General features: G+C 37.1%; 1 pseudogene; it reads left to right on the top strand.

Moving 5' to 3' along the window:
* The first annotated feature begins 718 nt into the window (after positions 1-718).
* LOC138155547 (ATP synthase subunit g, mitochondrial pseudogene) lies at positions 719-1,203 on the top strand (annotated as a pseudogene).
* The last annotated feature ends 6,886 nt before the right edge of the window (positions 1,204-8,089 follow it).

Genomic DNA, 8,089 nt, shown 5'->3' with positions numbered 1-8,089 from the left:
TAGCAATAATCTAGAGCAGCCGCAGTGAGTACCACAGTGAGTGCCAGGCTTGGAGTCAGGATGTTTGATCTGGTCTGAGACACTTACTAGCTGTGTGATCATGGACAACTCACTTTCACTTAAACCTATTTGACTCAGTTCCTCATTTGCAAAATGAGCTGGAAATGACAATGAATCAAGCATCTTTACCAAGAAAAAGGCAAATGAGGTCATGAAGAGTTGCACATCATTTAAACAACTGAACAACAACAACAACAAAATACCCAATAATTTGGATGGAATAAAAAAAGGCCAGCAACTAAAAGATGTAACCATCTTCCCATATTCAGAGTCAAATACCCACATGCATTACATTTCAGAGTATGGACCAGGAAGTACTTGAGTTCCCTTCCAGGTTTTGATTTTTCTATGAGAAAGATAGCAATAAAATGTGTCAAACTAATAACTGAGATCTTTAACTTTGTAGAAATGGAGGGGTTTATGATGGCAATTTAGGATTAGATAAATCTCACCATAGATTACAGAAAGATTTTTCTCAAGGGTCTTGGATTTATTAAGCAAAACAAATCAGGGAAGGAAAAGGGGAGGGGGGAAGAACTATTCAATATATTATGGCATGTTGTAAAAATTGAATTCTACCCAAATTCCTAACAAGTTAATACTTGGTAGGTAGAATTATACATTAAAACCTTGAGATTTGTTAGAAATTAGCAGAGAGGGGCCCAGACTGAGTGAGGGACGGTCTTGATCAGCCGTGTGCTCCTCCACTCACCCCTGCCATGGCTCAGCTGATCCGCAATGCTATCGAGAAGGCTCCGGTTCTGCTAAATGCTGCTGCAACTTATTCAAAGTCTCGATTGGTCACATTTTGGCAATGTGCCAAGGTTGAGCTGGTTCTCCAAGTCCTACTAAGATCCCCAGAGCCATTGAGAGCCTGAAAAAAATAATCTCATCAGCTCGAACTGGTAGCTTCAGAAATCTCACAGTTAAGGAAGCTCTGCTAAATAGTTTGGTGGCCACTGAGGTATGCATGTGGTTTTACATTGGCGAGATCATAGGCAAAGGTGGCATTGTTGGATATGATGTTTGAAAACCAACTCTTAGCATCTTTGTTTTTGATTTATCCTTTGTGTGTTCATGGAACATAATATACCTAGACTTCTAAACAAAACCAGGAAATAATGTGGAAAAAAAAAAAAGAAATTAGCAGAGAACAAACTCCTGAGCTTTCAGTACATAACTTAAGATAATGTTGAGATTTCAATAAATGAACTACACTAGAACTGAAGTACTATACATAGTTGGGCCCACAATCAACTGAATATCACATCAATCTTCCAAAATTTAAGAATAATGTTTTTAATAGACGTCATCAAATCACATTCTGAATCTCTAATGAATGCAAAATTAAAAAAAAAGACTTTTATAATAAATGGAATAGAAGAAATCAAAATCATGTTGAAACAGGGGTGGCCACATGGCACAGTAAGTAAGAGTGCCCGCCTCAGCATCGGGAGACCTGGGATAGGTTCTGGCCTCAAATACTTGGCACCCACACAAAAATAACTGATTGTGTAACCTTGAGCAAGTTACTTAACCCCAATTGCTTTAAAAAAAAATTATGTGGAAATATAATGAGATATCTACCAGTCCTGTCAAACTGTCTGTCCTTCTGAATGTCCTCTATATCCTTGAAATGAAGGTGAAGTAATATCCCAATACTTTTATTCAGTAACAATTATAAATATTACATGATGTAATAATTATATTTATATCAAATATATATTTTCCCAATGTATAATATAGTGTATTAGTAGATACATATATTATTATGTAATATATATAACCACATATAATTATTAAACTTTAAAAATCGTCTATGTGCCCAGGAGTTCACAAAATATTAAATCTAAAAGAATAATAGCAGGATAGTGATTTGTTCCAGGACTGATTGTGTATCAACACCATTTTAAAAAGATGATAATACAAATAACAAAAAGAATTCTTAATTACTCCCTTTTGATCTCCAATAGATCATCATTTGATGATGCTGTTTCCATAGCTTATCACTTCATTCATATTACTCTTGCCCTTGTTTGGACTCCTTCTCAGGACTATTCCAATAGGTTCTAATTGTACTCCCCTCACCTTCATAGCTATAAAAGTTATCATTGGTTTCCTATACTAGAGCAAAATGAAAATTCCTCATCTAACATTCAAAGATACTGAGAATTTGGATTTCACTTACCTTTCTAGATTTTTTGCATGATTTAAAAATAGCACTCGGTTCCTTAAACTACACATTGCATCTTTCATCCCCATACTTTGTAGGCTGCTGCCCCTCATTCACAAAATGCACACCCTACCCATCTCTGCCTCCTAGTGTTTCTAGTTTCTTTTAAAGGCTCAACCAAGGGGAAGTGGAGCCAAGATGGTTGAACAGAAAAACACTCATTCGGGATCTCCCAAGTTTTCCTCCCAACACGTCTAATATATTTCTTTAAATCAAATTCTGGAGTGGCAAAACCAATAGAGGTTCAGGTGAAACAATTTTCTAGCCCAGCACAATTTAGGAGGTCCAGAGGAGAGGTCTATGTCATGGTGGTTGAACCTAGAGCTCAGGGATAATGTGCAGTATAGGCCAATGTCCAAAGAATAACAAAAGATAGAAGAAATTGTGAAATATGTCATTGGAAAAACAACTGATCTGGAAAACAGATTGAGGAGAGATCATTTAAGAATTATCGGAGCATAAAAGCTGTGATAGAAATAAGAACATAGACATCTCTTTTCAAGAAATATCAAAGAAAATTGCCCCGATAGCCTAGAAACAGAAGGCAAAATAGAAATTGAAAGAATCAACCAATCACCTCCTGGAAGAAATCCCAAAATTAAAACATCCAGGAATATTATAGCCAAATTCCAGCGCTCCTAGGTCAAGAAGAAAATATTGTTAACAGCCAGAAAGAAATGGTTCAAATATGAAGTCACAGTTACATTGCACAAGATTTAGCAGTTTACACATTAAAGGACTGAAAGGCTTGGAGTATGATATTCCAGAAGGCAGAGAAGCTAGGATTACAACCAAGAAAAACCTATCCAGAAAAACTAAGTATAATCCCTGAAGGGAAAAATTTATTAAATCAATTAATTAATTCCAATATTGTAATAAACTATTTGGGAAACTAGACAAAGAAAGAGTGCTACCAAATTCCTTTTTAACATAAACATGATGCTGATACTAAACCAGAAAGAAGTACAAAGAGAGAGAGAGAGAGAGAGAGAGAGAGAGAGAGAGAGAGAGAGAGAGAGAGAGAGAGAGAGAACTATAGAAAATTTCCCAAAAGAACATAATGCAAAAATTTGGAATAAAATGCAAGCAAAGTACTTATAGCAATTTATCACAAAGATCATGTACTATGACTAGGTGGCATTTATACCAGTAATGGAGGGTTGGTTCAATATTAGGAAAACAGCATCCTAATTGATAATATTAAAAAAAATACAACAAAAATCACAGTATTACAATATATGCAGAAAAAATAGCTTTTGATAAAAAACATCAATTCCTATTAAAAATTCTAGAAAGCACAGAACTAAATGTAGCTTTCATTAAAATGATTATATGTGTGTGTACACATATACGTGTATATATGTGTGGGGTACAAAGATCCTACCCTAAATTGACTACTTGGAGACGTCTTAAGGTGAAGGCAGGAAGTTTTACTGAATCTCATGAGAAGTGGGTGGTCCCATCACTGGGAAGTCCAGAGAGAGGAGGCCACCATAGAGAAGCCAAAGATGGGTTATATAGCAGAAAAACTGCACGAAAACTGAAACCCTCCCCTTCCTCATGTAAGATTGGTTGTTCTGTTAGCATTCCCTTATTTAGCAGGTGGGGTGACAAGGGGATTTCCAGAGTTTCATTTTCCCCAAGGTCACTTTACTTCTGGTAGCTAGAAACTTAGGCCTAAAGGCTTCTAGTAATTAGGCAAAAAGTCCACTTGAGAAACCACATTTGGTTCTACACACATACATACATACATACTATATATATATATATACACACACACACATACACATTTTATATATGTACACACACATGCTATCAGCAAGCATTATTTGTAATGGAAATAAGCTAAAAACCTTTCCCAAGATCAGAAGGGAAGCAAAGATGCCTGTTATTCAATATTCTTCTAGATATGTGTAACAGAAAGCACCCTAACATCCCCAGGATGGCTACCAACACAGGTTCTTAGATCTGCTTTTCTAAAGGAAAGCAACTCAAAATGGGTTAACAATCTTGCTTTAATCATACATATGTCATTTACCTAGTTCAGGGGAAAAAGTCAGCACCCCAAACTTCAGAGAATATAGAGGTTACAAGGAGACAACAAATACAGAGAAACATAGCAGACAGGCTTCCAGCCACCTGACCATTCCATTCATACCTACTCAGTTACCAGAGAGGGAAGCATCAACATCTAGGTTTTTCAAAGCCGTGGGGCTCAATGGCTGCCCAGAGTCTCATCTGGTCAAATCACACAACACTTCTCAAAGTGAGCCCTGAAACAAAACCTAACATCAGGGTTTATATAGCCTTCTCCTGGCTCAGAGAATGCCACAACCCTTTTGACCCATTGACTTATCACAGAGCACCAAGGTGTGAACATCCCCGAAAACCAAGTCTCCCACCACAGGCTCCAGGTGCACTTAAGACTATCAAATGGCCTAGTGGCAGGGAAGATCTTAAATTCCCATTCTCATAACAATATGCTAGCTATGGCAATAAGACAAGGAAAAATTAAGGAATTATAATAGGCAATTAGGAAACAAAACTATCAATCTTTTCAGAAAATATGATGATATCTATCAATAGTCCTAGAGAATAAACTAAAAAAATATTAAAATAATTAACAAATTCAGAAAAAAAAGTACAGGATATAAAACAATCATATAGAAATCAGCAGCATTTCCATATATTAGCAATGAAGTACAGCAGCAAGAGATAGGAAAAATATTTCATTTAAAATAAGTGTAGGGATTTAGCCAAGATGGCGGCATGGGAACAAGAAAACTCTGTGTGCTCCCCCCACTATCACCTCAAATACCTATAAAAAATAACTCTAAACAAACTTAAGGGCTACAGAACCCAAAAAATGACAGAGAGAAACAAATCTCCCAATAAAGGCAGCCCAGAAAGTTGGCAGGAAAGGTCCATTGCAGCATGCTGGAAACAGTAACCAGTACTGCATGAGCCCATAGATTTAGCTCCATGGTGCCTCAACTAGCCTGTGTTGGAGGAACTTTGGGACAGTGGATCACCAGCAGCTGTTACAGTTTCCAGAATTAACAACCCATAAATACCAAAGACAAATTGAGAGTGTGCACTTGTGGGAACAGGGTATTGGGAGAAGCGGCTGAGCCAGCTGCATGGCTGCTTCAGAGCTCCTGGCCTGAAGATTGTAGGGGGACAAAGCAACCATTCCGAGGGGTAATTGCTCTTGCTCTAACCTGCTTGGATCCAGATTGCTGTCTAGGGTGGAGGTCCTGGGGTCTGTGACCAGGTATCAGCTCTGGTGGATGCTTCAGAGAGGGCAGCCAACTAATAGCTCTGGCAGCTGAGAAAACCCCAGAAATTTGGTACAAAGCTCTCCTCTCTGGAAGCAGAGTTCTACTGTGGCAAAAACCCTCAAAAGACAAGTAATTAAGTGGCAACATGAGCAAGCAAAGCAATAAAGGCAAGCACAGCAACCTGAATCTAGATAACTTTTTGGGGGACAAAACAGATCAAAGCATGGAACAGGAGGAAGACAAAGGAGTCAGAAATCCTGTACCAAAAGCTGTCAAGAAAAATGTGAGCTGCTTACAGGCCATAGAGGAGCTTGAAAAGGATTTTCAAAACCAAATAAGGAAAGTGGAGGAAAAATTGGGAAGAGAAATGAGAATGATACAAGAAAATCATGAAAAGAGAGCCAACAACCTGACTGAAGAAAATAACACCCTAAAAATAGACCATTTCAAATGGCAAAAGAGGCCTAAAGAGTCAATGAGGAGAAAAATGTCTTAAAAAGGTAAATTTGCCAGATGGAAAAAGAATCTTAAAAGCACACGGAAAAGAATAATTCCTTCAGAATTAGATGTGAGCAAATGGAAGCTAGTGACTTTATGAGAAATAAAGATACTATTAAACAGATCCAAACAAATGAAAAATTAGAAGGCAATGGGATATAAATCATTGGGAAAAGCACTGACATGGAAAATAGATCCAGGAGAGATAATTTAAAAATATTGGACTACCTAAAAGCCATGATCAAAAAAAGAACCTAGAAATCATCCTTCAAGAAATTCTCAAGGAAAACTGCCCTGATGTTTCAGAAACAAAGCAAAATATAGGTTGAAAGAATCCACCAATCACCTCTTGAAAAAGATCTCAAAAAGAAAATTCTTAGGCATTTTATAGCCAGGTTCCAGAGTTCCCAGATCAAGAAGAAAATATACAAGCAGCCAAGAAGAAACAATTTAAATATTGTGGAAACACAATCAGGATAACACAGGATCTGGCAGCTTCTACACTGAAGGATCAAAGGGCCTGGAATATGATATTCTGAAGGTCAAAGGAGCAGGGATTAAAACCAAGAATCACCTACCCAGCAAAACTAAGTATCATGTTTCAGGAGAAAATATGGTCATCCAATGAAATAGAGGATTTTCAAGCATTCTTGATGAAAACATCAGAGTTGAATAGAAAATTTGACATTCAGATACAAGAAGCATGAGAAGCATGAGAAGTTAATGGAAAAGAAATCATAAGGAACTTATCAAAGTTGGACTATTTATATTCCTACATGGAAAAACAATCATCATAACTTATGAAAGTTTTCTCAGTATGAGAATAGTTGAAGGCAATATAAATGTGTGTGTGTATACACACGCACATATATGGATATATTTATATAGGAGGGTATATGTATGTATGAATTCATATGTGTGTGTATATATGTGTACAGGTATTCATAGAGAGAAGGCAAAGGACCAATTGAATAGGAAGGTATGATACTTAAAAGGTGAAATTGAGAGGTAAGAGAGGAATATAATGAAATGAGATGGGGAGAGACAGAATGGGGTAAACTATCTCATATAGAAGAGGAAAGGGAAAACTGTTGCAATGGAGGGAAAAAACAGGAAGACTAAAGGGAATGGGTAAACCTTACTGTCATTGAATTTGGCTCAGGGAGGGAATAACATACACACTAAATAGGGTATCTCACCCTACAGGAGAGTAGGGGGGAAGGGGGTGAGGGAGGAATGATGAAGGGGAGGACAAGTTGGGGGGGGGAGGGAAGTTAGAAGCACACACTTTTGAAAAAGGACAGGGTCAAAGTAGAGAATAGAGCAAATGGGGGGGGGGCGGGATAGGATGGAAGGAAATATAGTCAGTTTTTACAATACATCAACTATGGAAATGTTTTGCATAGCTACACATGTTTAACCTATATTTTACTGCTTATCTTCCCAGTAGGGGCGGATGATGAGGGCAGAAGGGATGGAATCTAGAATTCAAAGTTTTGGAATCAAATGTTTAAAAACTATTTTATTATTATTTTTTGCATGCAACGGGGAAGTAAGATGTACAAGCGCTGAGGTATGGGGATCCATCTTGTCCTACTGGAAAGTCAGAGGGGGAATGGGGGAGGATATAGGAGAGAGAAGATTGTGAGAGGGGGTATACAGTGGGATTGCTGGTTTGGGATAGTGGGTAAGGGAGGGATGGGAAGAAAATTTGTAATCTAAAATCTTGTGGAAATGAATGATGTAAACTAAAAATAAACATAAAATTTAATTTTTAAAATTGATAAAATATGTGCAGACAATATAAAATATTTGAAAGGCTACCTGCCAAGACAAACCCATAAAGTACATGAACACAATTACAAAACACTTATTAAACCAAGTCACATTTAAACAATTTGAGAAATATTAATTTCTTATGGGTGGGTCAAGTAAGTTTAATAAAAATGACAATTCCACCTAAATTAATTTACTTATTCAATACTATGCCAGTCAAATTACCTTAAAAATATTTTCT

Source organism: Petaurus breviceps, unplaced genomic scaffold, assembly GCF_028583685.1.
Source record: "Petaurus breviceps papuanus isolate PSGF00001 unplaced genomic scaffold, PetGlider_PUasm1.0 91133, whole genome shotgun sequence".
Classification (NCBI taxonomy): Eukaryota; Metazoa; Chordata; class Mammalia; order Diprotodontia; family Petauridae; genus Petaurus; species Petaurus breviceps.
Note: the sequence above shows the minus strand (reverse complement) of the source record. Positions and strands in the feature narration are given on the sequence as shown.